The 25,389-nt window shown below is 38.3% G+C and overlaps 1 protein-coding gene across 28 annotated transcripts in view; it reads left to right on the top strand.

The window, feature by feature from the left end:
* Positions 1 to 25,389, top strand: part of DLG2 (discs large MAGUK scaffold protein 2) — a 964,547-nt gene that overhangs the window by 831,657 nt on the left and 107,501 nt on the right. Inside the window, exon 1 of one of the 28 annotated variants that reach the window (XM_015852379.2) lies at positions 21,603 to 21,948. The exons of the other annotated variants lie outside the window; for them this stretch is intronic. The gene's annotated coding sequence lies outside the window, so the exon portion shown is untranslated. Of the gene's footprint in view, positions 1 to 21,602; positions 21,949 to 25,389 lie in introns of those variants that run through there. 28 annotated transcript variants of the gene reach the window in all.

Raw genomic sequence — 25,389 nt, 5'->3', positions numbered from 1 at the left:
AGGTCCCTTCATTTAAATTCCTCTATGTGGATCAGCACCTCCCACTGCAACAAGAATTGATACTATGGATGATAGACTGTAGCACCTGAGGCACTAACATGGGGCTGGTAGATGTGATATGGGACTTATTGGGAACTCAGTGAAGCTGAGCCCAAGTGGGATCGCTGGAACATTTTATGTGGTACTTGGTAAGCAACCAGATTATAGTTCCTTTCTGGTAATGATGGAGAACAAGCAGTTGTAGAGCAAGATGCATATGATCTGTTTTAAGAATTTGCTATTTTATATCTGTTATCCGGGCACTGTAAATGGTTTGAATTGTAGACATTGTAGGAGTCACTGGAACATCAAACTACAGCCTAAAGATGAGATTATGCTAAGCAGTGCATGCCAATGTGATGTACTCACTGATGCTTAAGATTTTATTTTCCTCTTCAGTCCCTTGAAGCTGGCTAATTCAGCTTTTTAATTGAGCTCTAAAAAACAAACAAACAAACAAGCAAACAAAAGAAAGGAAGGAAGGAAGGAAGGAAGGAAGGAAGGAAGGAAGGAAGGAAGGAAGGAAGGAAGGAAGGAACAGGCATAACCGATGAAGGCATCATAGAAAGGAAGAAGGTAAAGGAAGGAAGAAAGGAGGAAGGAAGGAAGGAAGGAAGGAAAAAAAAGAAAAAAGGGGGGGGAAAGGGAAGGGAAGAAAATAGACAAGAAAGAAAAAGAAAAAAGAGGAAGAGGAAAAGAGAAAGAAAGAAAGAAAGAAAGAAAGAAAGAAAGAAAAAAGAAAGATAAGAAAGAAAAAAGAGAAGAAGAAAGAAAGAAAGAAAGAAAGAAAGAAAGAAAGAAAGAAAGAAAGAAAGAAAGAAAGAAAGAAAGAAAGAAAGAAAGAAAGAAAGGAGGTCAGATCAGACCTGTCAAAAGAGACAGGAAAGAGAAAGCAGGGTAAGGAGTACCCTTTCTTACAAGTAGCACATGCATCATAGGTCACTGTGTGACACCTTCCTGAGTGATCAGAATGTGCGTATCTGAGTGAAGTTGTGGCTAAAAAGGAATGAAGAAAAAAAAAAAAAGAAAAGAAAAGAAAAAAACTGTTAAAAACATGAAGAATTTACATTTGCTGTGGAACATGAAGCAGATTTCTGTGAACTGAAGGCACATCAGTGGCAGTTATGACCTCTTTTGAAAGGCTGAATACCAATCTGTTTACTTGATAGCAGAATTAAAATATGTGGAAATAATTCCATCTCTGGCTGAAAATCTTGACGCAAACAGAAAGAAAGAAAGGTACATAACAGTAGTTGCTTGAAGCAGAAAGAAAGAATACTAATGTGTTGATGTATCTTCTTTTAAACCTTATATTGCTAATGTAAAGGAATGAAATTTTCCAAAAACATTCAGTAAGCTGAAGTTAACAGGAGTAGAGTTAGACCAACAGGAGATGCTCTGAAGACTGTCAAGAAATTAAGCACAGAACAATTAAGTTTGAAAGGAACCTCTGGAAAACATCTTGTCCAACTCCCTGTTCAAAGCAGGGCCAACTCACCAGGCGTGCTCTGAGGATCTCTGTCCTTGGAGATCCCCCGTCTCCCTGGGTAACTTGTTCCAGTGTTTCACAACCCTTGTGGCAACATTTTTTCCCCTATGTTTAGTCAGTTTTTCCATTACTGCAACTTTTGTTTTTTGCCTCTCATGCTTTTAGCTGTGCACATCTGAAAAATGGTCCTTCTCCAATCTTCTGGTAAGATGGTCTCTTTCCATTTCCTCTTGACCATCCTAATAGGTTTGCTACTGACAGCAACAAGATCTCCTCTTTACATTTTCCTCTTCAGGATGAGCACACCCAGGTCTCTCATCCCTCTTTCTGAGAGAATTCCTACAACAGTCTTACTCAAAGCAAAATACATATGAGAAGGCTGTACTTTGTACTTTGTATCTAACCCTCTCTCTAAGCACAGGGGCAACTCTGGCAGTCTACCTTTGTCCTGAAGTCCTGTGGAGCTCTGATGTGAATTACTGCCAGTGTTAGATGATAGAAGAGATGTGCATTGCTTGGTAACAATCAAACATCTTTGTTCCATGTGACTGCTCCTTGTATTACAAACCTTACTGAAGCAAATAACAACTATACTGTGCTTGTCTACTTTCTCTTCCTTAAAGTATCATTAGTGAGTTCATGATAGTAGCTACATACCTTGAATGCATTTTATTTTGTGATCCCAAAATGCTTTGGATATTAGGGACTAAATTATCATTAATAAAGTGCAGAGATACAAAAAGGAAGGGGAGTAGGAATGATACAAGAAATAGAGTAAAACTTGTGCTCAGGGAAGACGAAGGCTGATGACAGTGCCATTGTCTTCAAGGAAGCAAAGCTGAGAGGAAGTTTTCTGTCTACTTTTTATATATACCATTTACATTATGTTTTTGGGCCCTCTTTCCTAAAATTGCCTACTGATAGATTAGTTTCATTTAACAAGAGAGATTTAAAGCAAAGTTTGAGGAAATCCCTGTTTTAATCAAATGCTTCTTTTGAGACAAGACTACTGTTAAAACATGAAAAAAAAAAAAATCCACAAAAAATTAAATAAAACCTATATTTTGTAAACCCATATTTAGTAAATTCCATCAATGATATTTCCACAGATGTAAAAATGGAGAGGAGGAATATGTTGCAAAGCTTTTCAAATCTTACAAATTGTATTAAGAATGTATCTTTGTTCATATTAATAAGGTTACCATTGTGGGCATTGACTCAGAACTAATATCTTAATCTTTCTTTTGCCACTATGAGGTTGTTGTTACTGTTCTTGTTGCTTTCATTTTGTCATGCGTTTGACACATGATAGCTGAATTTGAAAAAATTTAACTTTCCATTTTTTCCCAGATCTTTTATTTTTTACAAGAGAAAAAAAATTGTTCATTTGCAATGCAAACTGTCAGGTTTGGGATCCACAGGGTATGTATTTAGACACACAGATGTCATTACCTGCACCCACACAGTGGCAGATAGATACAAGTAAAGGGGTGAGAAGGAACTGCAAAAGTATCCTAGCTTCTAAAGGTAGAGCAAAAGGGAGAATCAATGAAAATATTGAAAATACAGTATTAGATGTCACCATATTATAGAATTCTACCACTACAGAATTATGACTTCTTTTCAACTACTTATGCAGAAATTTGGCAAAAAAACATCCTTGAGTGCAATGCTGTAATTTTCATAGAATTCGGTTAATAATTCTTTTAGACCCTGGTATAGACTTAGATTACCTATTCTGTTACAGTTAGCTATCACATGCTCTTAATTTTGCATGCTGGTACGTTGCTGCAGAGTACAGAAATTAGATGTAAGAAACCTCTGTTTTCCATGAGATTAAAGGCAAAGACGAAAACTGTCTTTGAGATCTTTGAGGAATTCTTCATCCTGTCTTAATTTCATGACACAGAGAAATGGAGAAGTCAGCAATTTATGTGCTGATTTCCTCCAATGGTTACACATCTTAATGGATGGTAAAATGTGTGTGTTATTTCTATGTGTACTTGTTTGTCTTCCAGTTTCTAGCCTCCTTTTCATGCCTTTCTAAATGAAATTTTGGCAACCTAAAAACCGTTATAAGAGCTTCATCAGCTCTTCAGCTTTCTTCTTTGTAGTTGTTTTACCTTACTCCCCAGTTTCACTGTAATTTTTTGCTACTACCTTTTCTACCAGCTTTTGTTCTGTTCTCATATTTAGTCATATGTATGACCACCACTCCCACCAGGGAGGTGGTGGAGTCAGCATCCCTGGAGGTGTTCAAGAAATGTGTAGATGTGGCACCAAGGAACGTGGTCTGTGGGCCTGGTGGGAGTGGGCTGGTGTTTGGACTGGATGATCTTAGAGGTCTTTGCCAGTCATAATGATTCTGTGATCCTATAAAAAGGGGTTTGACTTTCAAAAGCATTGGCGAAAATGCTGAAAGATGCGTGATCTTATATTTATCCCTCTGAAACCTCCCTGAAGACATTTTCATTCGGGAATCATTTCGAGAATTTAAGTAATATTTTTAGACATGAGCTACTTATTCTTAACAATATTGACTCTACTGGCCCAATATGATGCAAAGACTAAAGTTTTAATTAAATTACTTCACGAAACACCCTTTAAAGAGTTTTTTAAATTGTTCATTTTTTAAAGTCTCATTGAGTTTGTTTTGAGAAGGTATATTTTAAATAAAATTATGTTTATAGTATGCTGTTCCTGCCTTTAATGTTTTGTCATTTCTTTGACACTGTGCCTTTGACATGGTCATCTTTCTTGTCTGCTTTCATCTTTCTGCAGCAAAAATCTTTCAGCGTGCTGGAATTGCTTCAGCACTTCAAGATGCACTAAGGCATAAAATCTTTACACCAGATGTATCCTCATCTGTCACTTCAAGAACTCTTAGACATTAATTAATTGTGCCTGATTATATATAATCTCCAATACCCAGTTAATAATGTTGAGTTTTTTACTTTTGTTTCTACTGACTAATAAGCACTGTACTAAATACAGGTATCTCATGTCTTTTACAAAGAAAAAATACATCATCCCATTTCTTCCAAAATCTGAATAGAAATTTTTAGAGAACATTTCTCAGTTCTGTATGTGCTGAGTGTTTTATTACATTCACATGATGATGGATCTATACCATTGCTCAGAACCTTTTGGGCAAGATAGACTGAAAGATGGACTTTGGCCAGGCCCAAAGAATTGTGGTCAATAGAGTTAAGTCCAGTTGGCAGCCAGTCATGAGTGGTGTCCCCCAGGGCTCGGTACTGAGGCCATTTATATTAAACATCTTTATTAATGATCTTGGTGAGGAGACTGTGTGCACCTTCAGTAAATTTGCGGACGATATAAAGTTTGGAGGGAGTGTTGGTCTACTACAGGGGAGAAAGGCAGTACTGAGGGACCCGGATAGACTGGATCAATGGGCTAAGGCAAACTGTATGAGTTTCAATAGGGCCAAGTGTCAGGTTCCGTATTTTGGTCACAACAACCCCAGGCAAATCTACAGGCTTGGGCAGAAGTGGCTGGAAAGCTGCCTGATGAAACGGGACATTGGTGTGCTGATGGACAGTTGGCTGAATACGAGCCAGCAGTGTGCCCAGGTGGTCATGAAGGCCAATGGCATCCTGGCTTGTATCAGGAATGGTGTTATGAGCAGGACTAGGGAAATCATCCTGCCCCTGTACTTGGCATTGGTGAGGCCTCAGCTTGGGTACTGTGTTCAGTTTTGAGCATCTCAGTACAGAAAGGACGTGGAGGTGATGGAGAAGGTCCAAAAAAGGGCAACAAGGCTTGTGAAGAGAATATGCCATATGAGGAGAGACTGAAGGAACTGAGGCTGTTTAGATTGGGGAAAAGTAGGTTGAAGGGAGACCTTATTGCTCTCTTCCAAGATCTGAAAGGTGCTTACAGTGAGAGTGGGGATGGTCTCTTCTCACTGGTGACAGGTGACAGGATGAGGGGAAATTGCCTCAAGTTGAACCAGGGTAAGTTGGATATGAGGAAAATCTTTACAAAAAGGGTTGTTAAGCACTGGAATAGGCTGCCCAGGGAGGTGGTTGAGTCACCATCCCTGGATGTGTTTAAAAACCATATGGATATGGTGTTCAGGGACATGATTTAGCAAAGAGTTATTAGTTAGGGCAGCATGTTTAGGTTGTGATTGGACTTGATCTTTAAGGTCTTTTCCAACCCAAGCAATTATATGATTCTGTGATTGTATGATTTGATGAAAAAACATTCTGTATTAATCTTATTTCTGCCAGATGTATTTCCTGGATATCTTAAAATTATATCATAATTTCCTTTGCTGGAAACCTTTGGATTTATATGAACTGATATATCAGCTGAAATAGTTACAATGCTAACTGAAGGCATGACTACTTTTCTGCCACATGCTTGAAAGCTGTAGGTTAAGGTGACATTCTCAAACAGTGGTTATGATTCCAGTACTAGAAGTATCTCCCCAGTGACAAAATGTGCCATTTTTGGTAGCAACTTCTTCATACTATAAGAATCCCCAGTAGTTTTCTTTGATTGTGTTTTTGTGTGTTTTGTTGGTTTTTTTTTTCTTCTGGAGAAAATTTCTGCTTTAGTTTTTAACTTGAATGGTTATTTGAGGGAAAATTAAAAAAATAAATAAATAAATGATAAGGACAGAGACAAAGTTGTCAACTATTTCTCTGTCCTGGGATGTTTGAGCAGCAAATTCAGCCCACTGGCTTTTGAGTTGAAAATGTGTGACTAATAAAATTTATGTTACTTACTGAAAAGTAGAAAATAGCTGATTTTTCACCAGAGCTTTAAAGGAATACATTAATAACAGTTTTTATCCTATAAATAAGTACTCTCAGAATTCATGTGAGTGCTTGATGTGCTTATCAGTGATATGGAATAATGTAGTAAATTCAACCTGACGACTTGAGGGGCTTAGTGTGGAAATTGTGCCCTCAGTTAAGGGCAGACAACAGAATAGAAAATGTAGGCGTGTAAACAAAAGCAGAGTTGGAATAAGAGTGACTAAGGGAGAAATTAAATATGTCAGTAGGCCCTGTTTTCAGATAGCAACCATTTTACAGTCAACCCTCAGCTACATGTTTGATGTGCCTATGTGCTTATTCATGAGTACATGTTGTAGTTATTGTCCTTTTTTTTTTGTGGAGGTGCTAAAATGTTAGGGATTGTTTTGTATTTGAGTGGGTATAAGACATAGAGGACTGTTGCATATCATTGTAGGGTGAGGACAGTTTTGAAGAAACAAATATCACCTTGATACAGACCCAAAATTCTAGCTTTCTTCAAATGAAATCATAGAGAATAAGTTTATTAAGATTTAATTCTGACATTGTTGATAATAATAATAATCATCATCATCTCTGCCCAGGGAGGTGGTGGAGTCACCGACCATGGAGGTGTTCAAGAAACGTTTGGATGTTGTGTTGGGGGATATGATTTAACTGGGAAGTATTGGAGATGGTTGGACTGGAGGATCTTCTAGGTCTTTTCCAACCTTGATAATTCTGTGATTCTGTGATCATCCTGAGTGTGACTATTTGGGTTCTTACTTTGTTGTTCAAAATTATCTTTAGTTAATTTAGGAAGGCCACACTAGATGGAGGCCCTGGGGTGAGTTGGAGGGGACTCCTACACAGTGGGGAACTGAAAGTGCTAAAAGCTGAGAGAGAAACTTCAAGGTTTGAGAGGCAAAGGAATCACAGAAAGAGTATAGAAGCCTGCAGCTTGTGCAGAGGGTCCAAGTGTTTCAGAGAGTAGAAAGGAGAGAAAGGAGTTACTGGGGTGGAGTCTCTGCTTCTCAGGAAGGCCCTGAATTAGAAGCAACAGTGGTTCAAAGTGGGGAACCTCTCCTCCCCATGGGTGAGAGGAAAGCAGTATATAATACCTGCATGATCTCTTTTCAATTTAAAGCAGTAATTTGGTTGTATGTATGCTAGTAAACAATGTTTGGCAGTATTCCCCAACTGGAACATGATTGCTGTTGAATTGTTGCGGCCAAGGCCAACAGTGCATGGCTGTTGGTCAAGGAGCTATGCTGGGTGCTGTATAAGCTCCAAAAACCATGTTAAGCTTTCGGATAATACCGGAATTTGGTTACAAGGACGTAGGCTCACCAAGGCAGCTCCCTCAAGGTCTGAGTAGAATCTTGGGAATATCCAAGTTACTAATTATAAACACAGCTGTTAAAGTCTCTCTAATTGAAAAAAAATAATAATAATAAAATTTTAAAAAATTACAGGATTGTTGCTGCCATTTGAAGAAAAGTTCTGCCTTCTGAGCCTAAGTCTTTATATCTACCCCACAGCTCTAGCTAGCTGGGAGTCCTGTAGGGTTAAGTCATCCTTGGCAGTATTTGTATCTTTCTTACAAAAGCATGTGAGTGTGAAGATGAAACTGACTTGAAGCCAAAGGCAGTTGTATCATTAGAGCTTCAAGTTGCGCAGAATGTGAGCATGTGGATTAAAGATGGTTTTTTGTTGTTGTTGTTACGTACATTTTTTCCCTGCAGTCACATCACCAGAGCATCAGGAGTGAATGCTCACGTTCAATTCTCCCGTTAGGTAGATGCTGCTTTGTGCTTCAGCACCTGTTGGCACTGCACATCTTTGCAGCTCTTGAACTGGCAGCCAGCCAGGGACTTGAGGGTCACCCCTAATTTGCCTTTTTGTTATTATTGAATGCCACACAATGTGCCAACTTGCATAAATCTGCATCGCTTTTTAATTTTTAATTAATGCAAATCATTATTACAATTATTAATTTATGCTATCAATCAGTTTCATGAGCTACAGGGAGATAAAAACCAGATGAACTAAGCAGAAAGAACAAAAAGCCCTTTTTGACCTAAGGTTATCTCCTCTCCTGTTCAGCTTTTTGAAAGCAATCCTTAGAAACTGAAGCACTTTTTTCTAATTGTTCCCATGCTGCTACTTAGCACAGACATTCTGTGAATAGTTCTATACCTGCTCGTGCAGAGAGATCAAGTTCATTTAACTGCTGTGAATTGCACTTCTCCACTTATGGAGCACTTGGATAGTCATGGGATGTTTATGGTGCCTCTCCTGTCCTGTGTGTATCCCTTCTCTGGCCTAAAGTGGGTGAAGAAACAAAAAAGGTACAAAATAGAGAGATATAGTGATGGGGGAAAGAGTACTCACTGGCAGGCCATTAAACATCCTTCTCCTCCACAATGTTACATAGCTATGAAATATTTAGGAAGTAAAAAATAATGTTTTCTTATTTTAAATGTCTCTGAACTTGCTTTTCAAATAAATAAATCTTTAAGTTTTGTGTTCAGTGGGAGAGGTCTTCTTGTCACTGTCTTCAGCTACTAGAAATCTTCCATTGAGATACCTCAGGGATACACAGTGACAGAGTTGGAGGTAATGCTTAAAAATCAAAACAGGTTTCAATTTGTTATTAAGAACAATTCTTCACTGTAGCAGCAGTCAAATGTTGGAAGAGATTGCTCAAAGAAGCAATGCAATATCAATTTTTGAGTATATTCAAAACTTATCTGGCCAAGGCCCTGACCAAGCTGCTTTTACTAGCCTTGCTTTGAGCGTGGGGCTGGAGAAGAGAACTCTGCAACATCCCTTCCATCCTTAATTGTTATACAGTGTACTCTCTGTTCCTATGTAGCATTTATGGGACACACCTGGCTCAAACTCTGCGATATTCCAAAGTTGTCACCATCATTTCTGATGCAGTGAAGCCGATATTCAAATCCATCCACAGTTCACTGGTCATAATTCATTAATTTCTACAGATAACCTCATCGAGACACTCTTCATTTTGTGACGTGACAGTTGTTCATGGCCATCCAGAATGTAATTTATCTTTCATGTCGCTGTCACGATGCCTGAAATGCACTACCCACCTTCTCACTGTGCTCACATTGACTGATTGGTCTATATAAACGTAAAGCAGATGTCAATGAACGTCACTGGGTGTCATTTTTTCCATGTGGAGGAATTCAGTCGCACACCGTTGCTTCATATGCACTTCCATGTCAGATACCATTTTGTCAGACTGCTCCTCTGCTGCCATCTGCCACACAGCTACAAAATGTAATGGCATATTGGTGGGAAGGTTCAACCTCTACTGCCATATCACCAATATATGGATATTGATGCTATGGGCCAACACAATAAAATAGGAGGTGTTGCTTTTAGAGCAGCCCTTGTGTGTGATTATTACCTCGTATATAACTAACTGAAAGGAGGTTGCAGAAACGAGAGTGTCACTCTCTTTTCTTGGGTGACAAGTGAAAGGAAACAAGGAAATGGTCCCAGTTTGATCCACAGGTAGTTTAGATTGGGTACAATTTATTTGTGGAAAATGTGGCAAAGAATTGGAACAGGTTGCCTAGGGATGTCTACATTTCTGGAGATATGTAAGGTATATGTGAACATTGCACTAAGGGAAATGATGTTATGATGAGACTTGATCTGGCTGGTGTTTGGGCCAAGTGATTTTGAGTGTCTTTTACAACCTAGATGATTTTACAGTTCCATGATTCTGTATTTTTGAGAGTTAAAACTGAAGAAATATACCATGTATATCATGTGAAGTTTGTTGACAAAGGGAAAGGCTCAGAATAAGAATTTCAAAACTAATGTCCAGTAAACACATTTATTATTCTTTCCAAAAATAGAGATTACAAAGTAGAACGTTTCCATTCCAACCAAGTAAATATAGTTGATTATTAAACAATGCATACTGCAGTGTAGTTCACAGTGCAAGACTGTACCTGAGTAAATAATGCTTGGGTGCTGTACTGACACTAGTTCTCCAGAGGCTCCAGTTACTTGTCTTTTGAAGAACAATTTGTGTGGATGACTTGAAGAAAGGTGATTCTAGTTGTTTTAATTTCTTTTAGAATACTATTAAATCATGTCCTAATGAAAGTGCTAGAAAATTCACCTTCCAAGCCTGGCTTATTTTACGCAAGGAGTACAAATACATTTAATACGTAGCAGGACTCTGGCTCTATCCATTCAGTGAAAACTGAATGTCAAATATTGCACGTGTATAAGTTAGAGTGTCTTCATTTAAGTGCACAAGTGTATGTGAAAGATTTAAAGACACCTGTGCATGAAAATTCCCTTTCAGATTAGCTAGAAAGCTATTTATAAACACATGAATAAATAATAATCACATGAATAAATGAATGTTGGGGTTTTTTAGGGGAGAAACAAAAGGCTGGTTTTAATCTAAAAATGCTCTTTTAAAGACTCATACCAAAATACTTCTTGCTCTGAACTGAAGATTCCAGAAAAGCTGGTGGCAGAAGAGGGTTGTAGCTGGCCTTGGCTAGCTAGTTGAATTGAGCAGTGGAACAAAGAGATAACCACCATGTTTTCTGTAGGAAGAGTTCATTTTTGAATGCTACCAGAATACCATGCAGTTAAGAGAAGCTAGAAATCTTGCCTAAAATATGTTGAAAAATTGCCTTTAAATTGTCTTCCTTTCTATATATGTGATAACTAAGTGAGATGGTTAGTTTGTGTTTGCCAACTAGTTAGAACTTTTATAAGTATCATGACTAAAATAGCAAGGAAACTATTCTCAGCTTTCCTCTTCCTGTCCTAAAGCCCTAGATGCCAATTTTGGCTGTGGTTAATTCATCCATGAGATATTAATTTCAGTTTTCTTTCTCAGAATAGCATTATAGTAGTAATAATAGTATGCTAAAATAGTATAGTCATGTCTAAACAGTGTAGTCATGACTAAATGAACAAAATAGACATGGTGAAAGGCCATCTGTGGGGTTTCATACTCTGCATATATTCCATTAACAAAATACTTGATGTTCTTGAAAAAGATGTTTGTCATGTAATGAAAGAAAACATCCAGTGACAGTGCTAAGTCTGGGTATTAGCAACTGTTTGCATGTTACATAGGGAAAAAAACAACCAACTGAATACCTTATTCCATAAAACATGGGTTTAGGAGATATCAACAACATAATATCCTAGGCCTGGATCTTTTAATATATCTAGACTTTTAACTGCTGGGGCAGTCATTGAGGGTATACTTCCCTCTGCAGAAAAGAGTCATATTTTTTCTAGTAATTATTATTTATTTGATGACACTAATGTGCATTAGTAGAATCTGAGTACCTACATTAGCCTGTCTAATCTGCTTATCCCTCCTGAAAGTACTTATCCCTCCTGAAGGGAAAAGGGTTTTGCTAGGATGATACTCTGCCAAACTTCCTGCATAGCTCAGCTGGAATTGTGTTTCCTCACATCCACTTTCTCCTGCTTAATTTCTTACTTTGTTCTGTACACTGAGCAGTGCTTGGGGTCTAACTCTTAGCTGGATATACACACCACATACTGCCTGATTTTTCAAATCTACAAGATAGATATTTAAGCAAATTTCCAAACCATCAACACTGTGGGAAATTAACTTTCTTTATCTAGTTTGATTTTCTAGTCTTCCATGGGGGCCTGAGAAGCTTTTCAAACATATCAGAATGCAACGTATACATGTTTCATAGATTGCGGTTAGAATCAAAGATCTCTGGAATTAGAGAACTGGAGGTTCTGTAAGCAGAATAACATTTATTATTTTTCTTATTTCATATGTTATCATGAAGCTACAAAATTTAAATTCCATTGGCAGTATTATATCCATAAGTCTTTCATCAAGTTTTGGATGGGCTTACTAAGCAGAGAATAAAATTATCCTTGTCATAGTAATATTCGGTACGCACAGTTCATCTTCACACTGTGGATCACAATTATAATTAAAGAGTCCTCAAATATAGAATATAATGGGAAATATTCTGTAAGCTTCGGCATGTATAATATTTATCACATTGATCAAACAGTTCATTAGTTTTAAGTTAACAGGACACTCATTTGTAGTATCATTACTTCAAAGAAAAAGATGAGTTTTTCAAAATGATATTTTCTCAGTTGTAAAGCGTATGTGTTAGTTCTGTCATCAGTGACTGTATTCTGTAAGATGGCATTTCTCCAGTAGAATATTAAGGATTAATGTGAGATCTGCATTTTTCCATAATTTGTTCCTCTGACACTTTATCTTAAAATGAGTTGAATATAGGCTGCTTCTCTTTTATTACTATGACACAAGAAGAGGGAAGATGTGTTTTGCTGGTGGTGTTGTGTTGTTGTTAGAAAGGTCAAAAACAGTTTCTGGCTATGGCTGAGGTTTCTTTCCCACAGGAAACCATTAACTTTGTTGACCAAGTTTATGAAGGAAGTAAAAGGAAATCAATTATTTACAGGGAGCATTGTGTAAAATTAATGCATATTAAGATCCCAAGTGGATTTAATCATTCCAGAAAAAGAAGTGACCTTCATTTGAGGTAGTTTCATTTGAAGGAAGATCCTACTTCAAAATCTTAGCATGCTTTAACTTTTATATACATCAATTTCTTACATTTAATTGATAACATTGACTTTCCCCAAGTCTTCTTAAGTCAACAAATTTGTAGTTTAAATCCAGACACTTATCTGAAAATTAGCTGCAAACAAAGCAGAGTATAAAAGTTCTCCATTTTGTTTAGTAGTGGTGTGGGAATTATCTTACAGGAAGAAAACCACTGGTAATTATTTTACTTTCAAGATAATGATTATTAAGTTAGACAAGCATGTACCTCCAAAAACTTTACAAGAAATATGCATATACAATTAAATGATTCATCTTTTCTTGTGATCATTTGCATTTGATTTCCATCCAAAGTCTAGATGAACTTTGTAGCGCTGATATTTTTCTAATTAATGAACTGCATGTGAATATTTGCCCAAGATTCGCAGCACCTCAAGAGGCGGGAAACAAATAGTATATGATTATGCAAAACTCATACTACAAGTAGTATGTATATGAGTTGAAGTCCAAGGAGGTGATTCCAGAAAAAGAAAACAATGAAATGTAGTAGCAAAAAAGTAAAAGATTTTTTCCTTCTTGGTACAGTCTAATTAATTTTTTCATGCCTACATAGTGCTTTCAGGTATATCGTTCTTTTATTGCTTTATAACAGAACAGCAGAGTGTCCATAAGGTCATACACAGAAAATATCATCTCTATTAAAATGGGAAACTGGCTTAAAATTTCCATTAGGAGCCACGTTTGTAAAATTGCCCCTGGCTCTGCATGGTGGATGGTTGGTAGTGTTTTCTTCATAACGCCACTGTTGTTTGCATCAGAATTAGCCCATCTGTATCATCTTACTCCTCTTTTGTGCATTGTACCTTGGTTGGTAGCAACACAAAGTAGTATGGATTGCTCAATTTCTGCCTGATCTCAGGTACTTTCCAGGAAGCTGGAAAAGTTCCTTTAATTTGAACCCATGGTCAGCTATAGTGCTCTTGAATTGCTTCCTCTTTTGTCCCTCAGATTGACACTTGACTCTCTGCTATGTGATATGATGATAGTCAGAAGTGGTGAAGAATTTTTTTTTCTCCTAATTATGATTAAAAGTAAACAAAATGCAGAGGTAAGAGGTGAGAGAGCACTGGAACAAGTTACCTAGAGAAGTTGTGAAATCTGCTCAGGAGATATTCAAGACCAATATGACCTATTGTAGGGAACTTGCTTTGGCAGGGAGGTTGGACTCCATGATCTCTTGTGTCTTTCAACTCCTGCAATTCTGTGATATTGTTTACCTGAATTTTAGTAAAGTGTTTGACACCATCTGCCACACTGTTCTTCTCACTAAACTATCTGCTTATGACTTGGATAGATGTACTGACTGAAAAACTGGATGTACGCTTGGGCCAGTTTTGTTCAACATTTTTATCAGTTATCTTCCTTAGGATTGAGTGCATCCTAAGGAAGTTCATAGGGGATCCCAAGTTCAGTGGGAGTATGCTCTGTTGAATAGAATAGAATAGAATAGAATAGAATAGAATAGAATAGAATAGAATAGAATAGAATAGAATAGAATAGAATAGAATAGAATAGAATCGTTCAATTGGAAGAGACCTTCAGAGATCATCCAGTCCAACTGCTTGTTCTCTTCAGGAATAATAAAAAGTTAAAGAATGTTAATAAGAGCATTGTCAAAGTGCTTCATGAACACTGACAGGTGTAGAGCATCAACCTCCTCTCCAGGAAGGCCTGAGAGTTAAAAGGTTTTGCACAGAGTGCTGAATCAGCTCAATCAAATAGTCACGTCCATCCAGCAGTGTTAAATGTCAGTGCTGTATGTGTGCAGTGCATAAAAACTCCATGTAGTGATATAGGTTCAAGGAAGAATGGATGGAAAATGGTGGTTTAGATTGGACAATAGGAAAACTCTTTCCTATGTTCTCTCCTCAAAAAGGCTGTGAAGTATTATATAAGCACAAAAAAAGAAAAGGCAATTAATTTCCTGCTTTTCTTAACTTCTCTCTTTGGCCTGATTTTTTTCACATGATTTGTTTTCAGTACAGACATCTAGGAGAAAGCTGGTCAGGGCAAAGGAGTAGGCAGCTACAAAGTTAAGTGTTTACAATTCTCATCCTCAGATTTTACATGTACAGTCTCTCTGTTCAGTTCTTCGTCCTTTTCTGATAAATCTCATTATATAAATTGAGAAATATTAATTAAATGTACTTATTATACTTGCATAGTCTGAGTTATTTGAGTAAGGTTTCATTCATAAGACCAGGAGCAGGTATTTATATTTCACCTCCTTTAATTCTTCAGTTCTTCAGTTAAAAGTCTTAGAGCACTTTCCATTCCTAATTAATCCCTGAGCTATAAGTAGTACAAAAACAGGTCAACTAATCAATGTCCTGGTTTTTGTGTCCTATCAGATAAAAACCTCACAAAATAGTATTTTGTCCTATCATATCCAGCTGTTAAGATAACTGTGCACGTCAGTTGCCATTCCTGGACTGCATTTGTGATAATGGGATGAAGAATACTTCTATCAGTAGTAACTACTGCCCTGTAGATGGAGTATCTTTGCCATTTATACCTTCCAAGTGCCCAGAAAGCATGGGAATACACCAAGCATGAAAGTCCTCTCAAAGCAGATTCACCAGTCTCCTTGCCCATAATTTACAAAAGGCATTCTGGTGAGAGCTGAATTACTTGACCTGACTTAGAGCCAATTCTGTAGTTTCAGCTGTCTTACAAAACATGTAAGACTACAGATGATTCTTGCTGAGCTGAAGAAGGATTTGCCATATCCTAGCAGAGCAGTTATTTTTGCCTTTATTTTCTGGGCAGTTCTTCATTCTGATGCTCCTGCAGTTGCATGCATTCTTCCTCACTAGGAGGTGCATTCTTGACACATCCACAAGTAATAGCAAAAAATCTGCAGAAATAAATTTTGTAAGAATGGCTGGCACAGACCTAGCTTGAGTATCACCTGCTATCCTTCCTTGGCTCATCTGCATCACAGACTGCTTAAACTGTTCAGACTTCATGAACAGCATAACCATGGAATTCAGTATAAGTAGGTTAAATTCACTCTTGGTGTCATCTAAGCTGTTTCATTTGGAGCTAGCATGGGTAGCTCTACATTGCCTTGCCATCTGCATTGTACTTAGTCATCCAGGCTTCAAATCTTTCCTGAAAGAAAACTGTAGGAGGAGAAAACCTATTCTAAAAGTGTGTGTGTGTGTGTGTGTGTGTGTGCGCGCGCACTGAATCCTCTGCTAGCTCATTGTCATAGTGCAGAAGGTATTCTCAGGCTGTGCTGCCTGTTTAGGTGCGTTTTTGTTTGTGGGTTGGTTTTTGGTTTGGTTTTATGGTTTTTTTTCTTTTTTCTTGTTTTGGTTTGGTTTGGTTTTTTGCAACAAATACAGACCTAAAGTCTTCTCATGGTACTGTTTGTTCTGTGTGCTCTTACCATGTCCATTTCCATGGGCAGCGCGGACAGTTCCCTTGCAGCACTGCCATGGGTTTCTTCAGTAGAGCTGTTCTGCTCTCTCCCTGCCACACACTGTGCCTCTTACTCGGATGTCTGTTGTTTTTTCCCATCCGTCAGTAATTGCTGTAGGTAACATGAAGGACTATGCCAAGCTGACAGATTTTCGTCACCATCCTCAGAGGAATCAAGTGTATCATTCCTGTACTTTGCTTCTTCCCCAAATCAGCCACCTACTCCTCCCACCAGAGAGTGTATGCACAGTTAGACTGTGAACTGCAGGAGGATCTGCATGTTGCTCCACCATCCTATACCATCCAAAGCTGTTAAATAATTTGCTTCTTCTACCAGGCATGTAAGGAGCTGACTATAGGACCTTCCAAAATGCCTGTTTGGTTTGCTACTGAATTTCATGTTTTACCTAATAGAAAATGGAGATATTCCACAACCTGATGTAGCTGTAGATGTCCCTGTTCATTTCAAGGAAGCTGGCTTTCAAGGGTGCCTTTCAATTCAAATTGTTCTATGGTTCTATTATATATTCCCGAGTACTGAAATTAGTAAGTCCTTGGTGATTTCTCTTGGACCCAAATAAGCTTTAGACTCTGTAACTCATTTACAATGAAACAGTAGAAACAATATTCTGGATGCTGAACTTGTCTTTATTTTAACCAGTTGAAGTAATCTAAGCTACACAGATCAGCAATGTTTGTATCAGATGTCAAACTGCTACTAGAAAATCTACTGTCTTTTAAATGAGCTGCTGTAGCATTCCAGGTTCATGGGGTGCTATAAAAGTCTTTTCAAATCAAATTCAGGCAGCCTCTCCAGAGGCTCCAGGACCATCTGGCCTGCCTTCCTTTTAGCAGCTCTTCTTTATTACTGATGAGATCATTCATAGTCCTGAGACTATCACTTGAGCCATCAGTAAGAGAGTTCAGCCTTCCTAACTAGCAAAGCAAGTTCTTCTCATTGCCCTTGGTCAACTGGAATCACTCCCTTGGGTGTATCTTCAGTCAGACCTATCTTCATATATTTTTAATTCCTTTCTTTCCTCCTTTTTTTTTTTTTTTTCCCCCAAAAAGAGGCCTTGAGATTGCACTCTGCACTTGAAGCAAAAAAAAAAAAAAAAAAAAAAAGATGTCACTTGAGGAAGGAAAGTATTGCAATTTAGAAAAATATTATTATAATCTACATCTTCAAAGCCATTTACAAGCTAATTTATTAATTAATCTATATATATAGTTTTATTCACTTATACTCTTGAAAATTAATCTTAAGAACTCAAACTCTATTTAAAAACTGTTCTTTGATGGAATTCCAAGTGTGCTACATAGAGAGGAAATGAATTTCTCTATCACCTTGCTGTGGCAATTAAGTTAATTTACATTGTCACTGTTTATTTTACAACACATGATGTACGTAGGTTACAGCAAGGAAATCTGTCTGACTCAATGTGTGGTACTGTTTTGCCATATCTTTCTAAAAGGACAAATTCTCAGTGGATTTAGACTACTGACAGTGAAGGAGCTTGTGGAATTCATTAAGCCTCAGTATTCTCTGCTGGAATCAGCAGCCTAAGAGGTTTCTGTACTTGAAAGACACAACAATGGTGCTGTCTCTCCCTACTAATCCCTAAAGAGTATAAGGTGCTGAACTTCTGCATAACCAGTGGTTATCTTTATCAAATACAAGAAAAGTGAGCTCACCTGGTTTTCATTTGAAAAAATTGGAATTCTCAGAGTAGTAAGATCCTACTGTCTCATGGCAGTTTTGAGATGGGTGATGGTGGGGAGAGATGTGTAAGTTAATGCTTTTTCTGGAAGAAAGGTGGGCAGCAAACTGGTCAGTGGGCTGCAGCCACCCAGGTTCTGATTTTTGTCTTGCAAGAGTCCTGGGAGATGTTGTGAAGCATTGCAGGTTGAAGCAGAGCAGAGTTGGATCTGCAATCAAAGGAGAAGCATCTGTAGGAAACAAAGCCTTATTAGATCTCCTAATCATTGGAGAGCTTCTTTTTCTTGCTGTTGTTATGCTTCTGGATGCTACTGTCTGATAAATGACAAGTCCTTTCGTAAATCCTACTGGGCTTATCACTTTAGTGATACTCTCTGACAGTGCCATCAACAGGCTATCATATGAAAAAGTGTTTGCTTTCTCCAGTTAAAATCTGGGAGAAAAAAAAAAAAAAAGGAAAAAAAAAAAAAAAAAACCAACTCACTAGAGGTTGCAAGTTACTAAATAAAATACCTTTTCAGTTTGCATGATGGGTTCTTAAGGCACATGTCAAGAATTATTGACAAGTGTATTGATCCTTACCATCCAAAGTATCCTGGAAATTGTCTCTGTTGGTGCTCATTGATTCACCTGGAACTTGTCGTCCATTCTGCAGAGTGGTCCTTGTGGTGTCAGATATGCCTGTAGTTACTCTTCATTTGAAGTTTCCTTAGCTGCTTCTTGAGCTGAAAAGGCTGTTGTTATTCTAGCTGAATGCTCTCACTTTTCCCCAGTGATCTCTGTTCTCTCTTAACTAGCAAATGGGATATCTATGATGAGTAGTCAATACAGTAGGAATGACTATGTAAGAATTGAAGTTATGCTTTAGCAGCAAATGGAAATATTTTTGTCTTTTTTTCATCCTTAAATCATGTCTAGCTTGCAGCTTAAAGCAAAAAACCTTGAAGTCAATACCAAATGTATTTGTTACAAATGCCTTAAAAATACCAATTATATATGTAGGTACACATAAATCTGTCAGCCATATGGAATATTCAGACACCTGTCAGTGAAGTGAGAAAATTCAGCTTTCAAATCTCACTTCAGTGCTCTGGAACGTATGAACAGAGGCTGGAGGACGTGTTGTGAGATGAGTAGGTCCATTCAGTAAGAAGATAGCAGGCTTTATGTGGCTTACCTTCACAATACTGAATATTACGGAATGAGCAGGTAGGAAACATTTTCCATGGAAAATAACATGAAAGCCAGGATAGCTAAATAAAACTTGAAAATAAGTGTGAAATGAGGTAGCAATATCTTTTGGTATTGTGGTTCTTGTGTAATACTGCAGACTGTGGCTTGTACATGCCACCTACACATAGCTTTGAAATATTGCAGTGATACATTGCTGAGATATTGGTCAGTTTTACAAACCTGTAATTCACTGTGTGCGCTGAATGTTAGGGTGAGTACTATATTGGTTAAGGAGATTCAACCAAACATTGCTTATGTCAAGTTATAACTTATTCAAGTTATTATAAGCCACTGTCATGTTTACATGGGTTTTTGGTAATTTTCTTCAAACCTGAATGTTTAAGACAAGGCAAAAAGGAAAATAAATGCAATTTAGGGGCATTCTGGCAGAATTCATGCTGGTATGAAACCTGTCTTTCATGAAAAATAAGTCAGAAAACCCTGATTCGTGCACAAGGCAACAAATCCTTGCATATCAGCCATAGTAGTGAACCTCCATAATTTGCATGTGAAACATATAAATCAGTGAGAATAGAATTAGAATCTGTAAGAATAAATCCAGTGCAACGGATATTTTTGCTCCTTCTCACTGAGCCAGTGACACTCAGAATCAGGATGGACAGAGCTCTGAGCTCCTAATAGAGCTGTAGGTGTCCCTTTTCATTGCAGTGGGGTTTGACTAGATGGCTTTTGAAGAGTCCCTTCCAACTCAAATGATTCTTTGATTCTATGAAAGCTAAAGACATGAAAACTATTGCCCTGGCTAAATCTAGATACATCTCCCTCATTTCCACCATCAAATTATTTACAGACTTTTCTTCATGAAACCACTGACAGTAAAAGCCAGTAGCACGTGAAGAAACACTTGTCCTGCCTGTGGTCTCCAGTGAAATTCTTTCTCAGTGAAGATGCTGAACGCAAAGAGATGAATGAGGGGGGCAAGCAGCTGAGGCCAGGAGAAAAGGGATATATATAGGACTTGCTTTTGCTATGCGTGAAATGTAACACCATGTTCCCACATTGTGACGCACATCAGGCATTCCAGATGGTGAGAAGGGTTGGGTTTCTGCCTCAGGCTGCCATGCACAGGCTGTATTTGCATTCCTCAGCCCAGTTGTTCATGGAGAAGCATTAGGGCAGTGCACAGCCGCTCACACAATGGTGAGCACCTCCCAGAGCACAACTGTGCTCCATGGTGCCAAATGCTGGGAGATCGCTGCAGGATGAGGACAGAAAGGAGCTGGGAGTTTTGGTTCTAAGTGGAGCCCTCTGAGTGTCATCCCCCAGGATGCAGAAATTAAAAATCATCTGAAATAAAGACTGCTTATCCAGTCCCTGCACTTGTACAAATAGCCTCAAGTTTGTGTGAAATGTGGACAAGATTCCTGGAGCTCGGTTCTAAAGGAATATCCACTCCATTAAAAAAACCTTCCCACAAACCTGGTGGAGCTGTAGGTGTACCTGGTAACTGCAGGCAAGTGGAACTAGGTGGCCCTTAAGGGTCCCTTCCAACTCAAATGGTTCCAAATTTATAAAGAAATCTTTTCAGTGATTCTGTATGTCCAGTATTGTCAACAGTTTTGCTTGTTGGGGCTAATTGTGAACATTAATTTGTGGCATGTGCAGCAGCTGTCATTGCTGTTGCTATAATTATTCTTGCTTGAAATTATTCAGTTTAATTGATTGTATTAATGGATATAATTTTTAGCTGTTTGATTCAGTTATTCTGCATGTGTACACTTATTTTAAAAAACAAAGAATATAGGGGGAAAAAAAGCATTAGAGAAGTAAAGAGCATTATAAATACATATTTATAACTTAGAGGATATTTGTAAAAGCTATCAGCATAAGAGTCTTTTAAAATGTACACATAATTTCACCTAATAAGTGTATTGCATTCAGCTGTCATTCTGCCTGGAATACTGCTTTGAGGTTATCCTTGTTAAAGTCCATGGAATTCACCTGAATAGTTCCCATTCATGGTAGAGGAAGTTGTGAACGGTGTGTTAGTCACTAAACAAGAACTGTGTCTTTAAGAAGGGAAGATTTTTGAGAAGAATTTTTTTAAAAGAAATTAATGGAAAAAGAGAAAGACGGTATCTGGAGGAGATTAAAGCTGCATTTACTGCATTTTAAGAGATGTTTAAGTGATAATTTCGGTTTGGGTAGATGGTTTCTCCCCCAAGTTTAGCTTCTCCCCTTCAAGTGCAGTTGATCATTCCACCTTAACAAGGTGCAGTGATTGACAGGTGGAGACGTAGCACGGAGCAGAAGGTGGGAGTGTGCTCTATTGGTTTGTGCTTGTACATCCTGAGCACCAATTACTGTCACTGCTGCCAGTGCTGATGTGTTTATCAGGATGAGTTATAGCAGGATATATGTACACAGGCAGCGTGTATGCTGGATGACCACCCCCTGTGATGTAAAATATGAGAGTCTGGGAGCTACCGTTTTATAATTCATCAGGTTCAGCAACCGAATGTTGTTGGTTGGCTTAGTTATAAAGGCAAGTGTGAACCGAACAGCAGACAGGAGCATCTCGCATTAACAGTCCTGCGAAGCTGCGTTTGGTGCCTGGGTTCTGCTTTTGTTCAAGTGAATTCTGCCCTCGGTGAGTGATGTGGGTTCTGTCGAGCTAAAGCCATTATTATATAAGCTGGGGGAACCTGCCTGCGAGTTTTCTTTGTGTTTTGCTGCTGGAAGTCCTTGTCTGGGGTTGTTTTTAGCTTTTACAATATTTTCAGTTGTGTGTGTTACTGGCACAAGATGAGATGAAAAGAAAAACGCAGCAATGAATTATTCACCATAGTGCTGCAAGGATCTCTTTTCTGGCTAAAGTTACTTTCCTCCGTGAGCATGGTGGGTGTTCAAAGAAGCTACGAAGCAGCAAATTTACCTGTCATTAAACAGCTTTTTATTAGCAGTTAACAAGAGGAGAGCGATAGCTTTAGCTTTTGTAACGAGAGGCTGGGGGGGTGGGGAGGAAAAGGAAAATCTGAATTAGAAGCATTTAGTAATTCTTTGCTTGCACGCACATGTGGCTTTTCAGGTTCAGCACTGAATCTTTTGTATGTGACAAGGAGCTGCAAGGAATGTAGCATGGAGTTCTTTAGTGAGGTGACCAGAGAGATGGTAGACTGTTTTTGTGGCATTATGCTTGAGATCCTATGAAAATCAATGATTTCCCATCTTGCATAACAACAGTTCTGAAATATGTGTAAGATGAAAGGCAAAGAGGGACTTTGAAACAAACTGTGGGAAGCATAATACAGCACAGCAGGGCAGAAAAGCTGTATTTCCTATAATATGTGCAGTACTTTCTAAATTTCATCAGCTTTAGTTTCTAACTACCTATTGCTTCGTTATGATCTCTGTCTTTTTAAGCAAGCTCATTTTATATCTGCTCATATTATCTTGTTGGTAACCTTAACGATAAGTCAGCCAGCCAAATATTTTGTTTGCTTTAAGCAGAAACGAACGTAGTAGCACACGTTTCCAGCCTGAGCTGTCAGCATTGCCATGCGGTACCTGTGCCCCTGCTCAGTAGAGGCAGGTGGTCGTGAGCAACAATTTTATCAGCAGTGGCATTATCAAAGGGAACATGAGCAGCTCCTGTCCCTCTCTTTCTTTTTCCTCCCTCGGCTGCAGAGGCAAGTTTGCTTTATTGGAATATCAGAAGGGCTCAGCAGCAGCACCTGTTGTCTCATAGCTGTATTATTAGGAACTGGAAGGAGACAATGACAGAGACCTTCATCTGTTATCAATCCAAACTGTATTGATTTAAACTTGTGCTGCAGATTCTTACCTAGAAATCATCTATTCTATGAGTTATCAAAGCTGCTAGACTGATGCTGACTTAATAAAGTACTTCCCTTTTAGCATCATTGTTGTATTCAAAGATGAAGGCAATTCACAACGTTGCTTTTGCCACAGGCTTTCTTAGCAGAACAGATTTGCATTATTCTTTATAAATTCCAAATTTAAAAATAAATCTGAGTTTCTCCAGAAGATCATTTTCCACCAGCCTAACAGATTTCCTGTTTCTAGGAATGAGCTTATACCTGTGTCAGCAGTGCTTTATTTAAGAATATTTCACTGCTTTTTAAACATTCAGATCTATTTTCAGTGACCCCTGTGCTAGCAAATGATATTTCTTGAAGTGTGAGCTTCTGGCTTTGCAAGTTCTCCTCCTTTCAGAAATCTGTGATACTGCATCCATCTGTCTAGGCATTTATGTTGCATGCATCACTATGGTGTAATCTCAGCAATCTGAGCATTAACCATGTAAATGTATGTACTGTAACTGAGGAAGTATAAATCAGGACAGGAAAAGCAACCCTAAAAGGAAAAAGTTATGATATGGGCATATGGCTCTTGTGGGCAACGGTGCTCCAGAATCCCTCTTTGTTATGACAAAGAAAATTAAGCAACCAACTAGTTCAGTCTGCAGGCAGTGGTATGGAGGTTTGGTCACAGATGAAACCAGCTTCCTGAAGTTTGATTCAGATAAGACCAGGGCCAAGTGAATGGAAAGGAGCCAGAGGACGTGGCACAAATTCCATTTATTCTGAGTGCATGCCTGCCGCTCCTTTGTGCTCATAGGCTGTGAGTGCTGCTGAAGGAAAAGCAGCAGTGACTAAGAAACATATTTTAAATTCTCTGTGGTCTGGAGAGCCCAGTTGTTTGATCTGGGGCTGAGTCTGCTGCTGTCATCCATGCCTCTCATCTTGCAGCAAGTAGCTACTGTGTGCTCTCAATAGTGCTGCGCCTTCACTCCCCTTCGTTGCCTGAGGTGTGGATAAATGCCAGCTGTAGGGTTAACAGTGTACCCTACTGGAAACACACTACACCACACCTCCAAGAAGTGTGTTGGTTTGTTAGTAATTTCTGAACAGAGCTCGTATTTTAGGGCTGAGGCACATCACTGAGAAGGAGACATCTGCTCCCCAAGAGCTTTTACCTTTTGTTTACAGCTGAAACCGACTAAGGTGCTGATGTCCAAATTGTCCTTCATATAAAATATAGTGTCTAGGGAAAACGTCTTGGAAAGAAGTCTTTAGCTTTGGAATTCAACCTATTTTTTTTAGATCTCACATACCTCAGATCTGCTGACCTTCAGGTTTGCTGTGAAGTCCCATAGCAGCTGACAGTCAACATTGTTGGTGAAGTTACTTTCCAGTTGGCCATAAATATGATGATTATGTGTCTGCTTTTCTTGGTGTCAAAAGTGACTGGAGACTTCAGCAGCAAATGTGTTTTCCTCTTTTAAGTACACACACACAAACTACAATTTTAAATGAGAGAAAACCTTTATAATACTGACTCTTCAGTACAGAAGGCTCTAGTGCGTTGAAGTGAGTACTATTCACCATATATTAAATCTCTTCTTTTTATGTAATGGATCAATAAAGTGACATTACATGTTGTTTCTCAGCATTCTCAGATTTGAATTCAGTTGTCATGATGGGTATGAAATGAGGCCATATATACACCGATAATCATAACGATGTGCTGTCAGTAAGAAGTCCTTCCGTGGAAAATGGGTTTAAATAACAGGTTAGACATATAGCATCCTTGATGTTGACAATAGCCAACATAACTTTTTGGCAGGGACGAGCCAGACAGAATGTTATAGTAGAAAATGATCATCTGCCAATTGAAAACACTATTTATTTTTTTCTGTACTCAGAGAAATAGGCGGAGAAATAGCATTTAAAGGATTATCAAACACTCAGTGCATGAAAGGAACAAATTTGGCAAATGGAGCAGAGAGTGTGCTCATAAATACAACATGCTATTAGATGCTGCTCTGTTCCTCGTGTTAGAAGTTGCAAAGGTCTAATCCTTCATAGGTCTTTCTTGATTTTAATGGCAGCAGAGGATATTCAAATTAGGAAAGCAATGAAAAAATGTAAGTAAAATATATCTAAAAAGTGCTCATTTTAATTCATTTGTAGATATAACTGCTGCACATTATCTGCTGTAGGTGGTTAAGACAATATCTACAACTGTCACTAAAAGCTTCCAGATGAGGAGGCTGTATTGTAATAGA

This window comes from Coturnix japonica, chromosome 1, assembly GCF_001577835.2.
Source record: "Coturnix japonica isolate 7356 chromosome 1, Coturnix japonica 2.1, whole genome shotgun sequence".
Classification (NCBI taxonomy): domain Eukaryota; kingdom Metazoa; phylum Chordata; class Aves; order Galliformes; family Phasianidae; genus Coturnix; species Coturnix japonica.
This window is presented reverse-complemented; position numbering and strand designations above follow the sequence as displayed.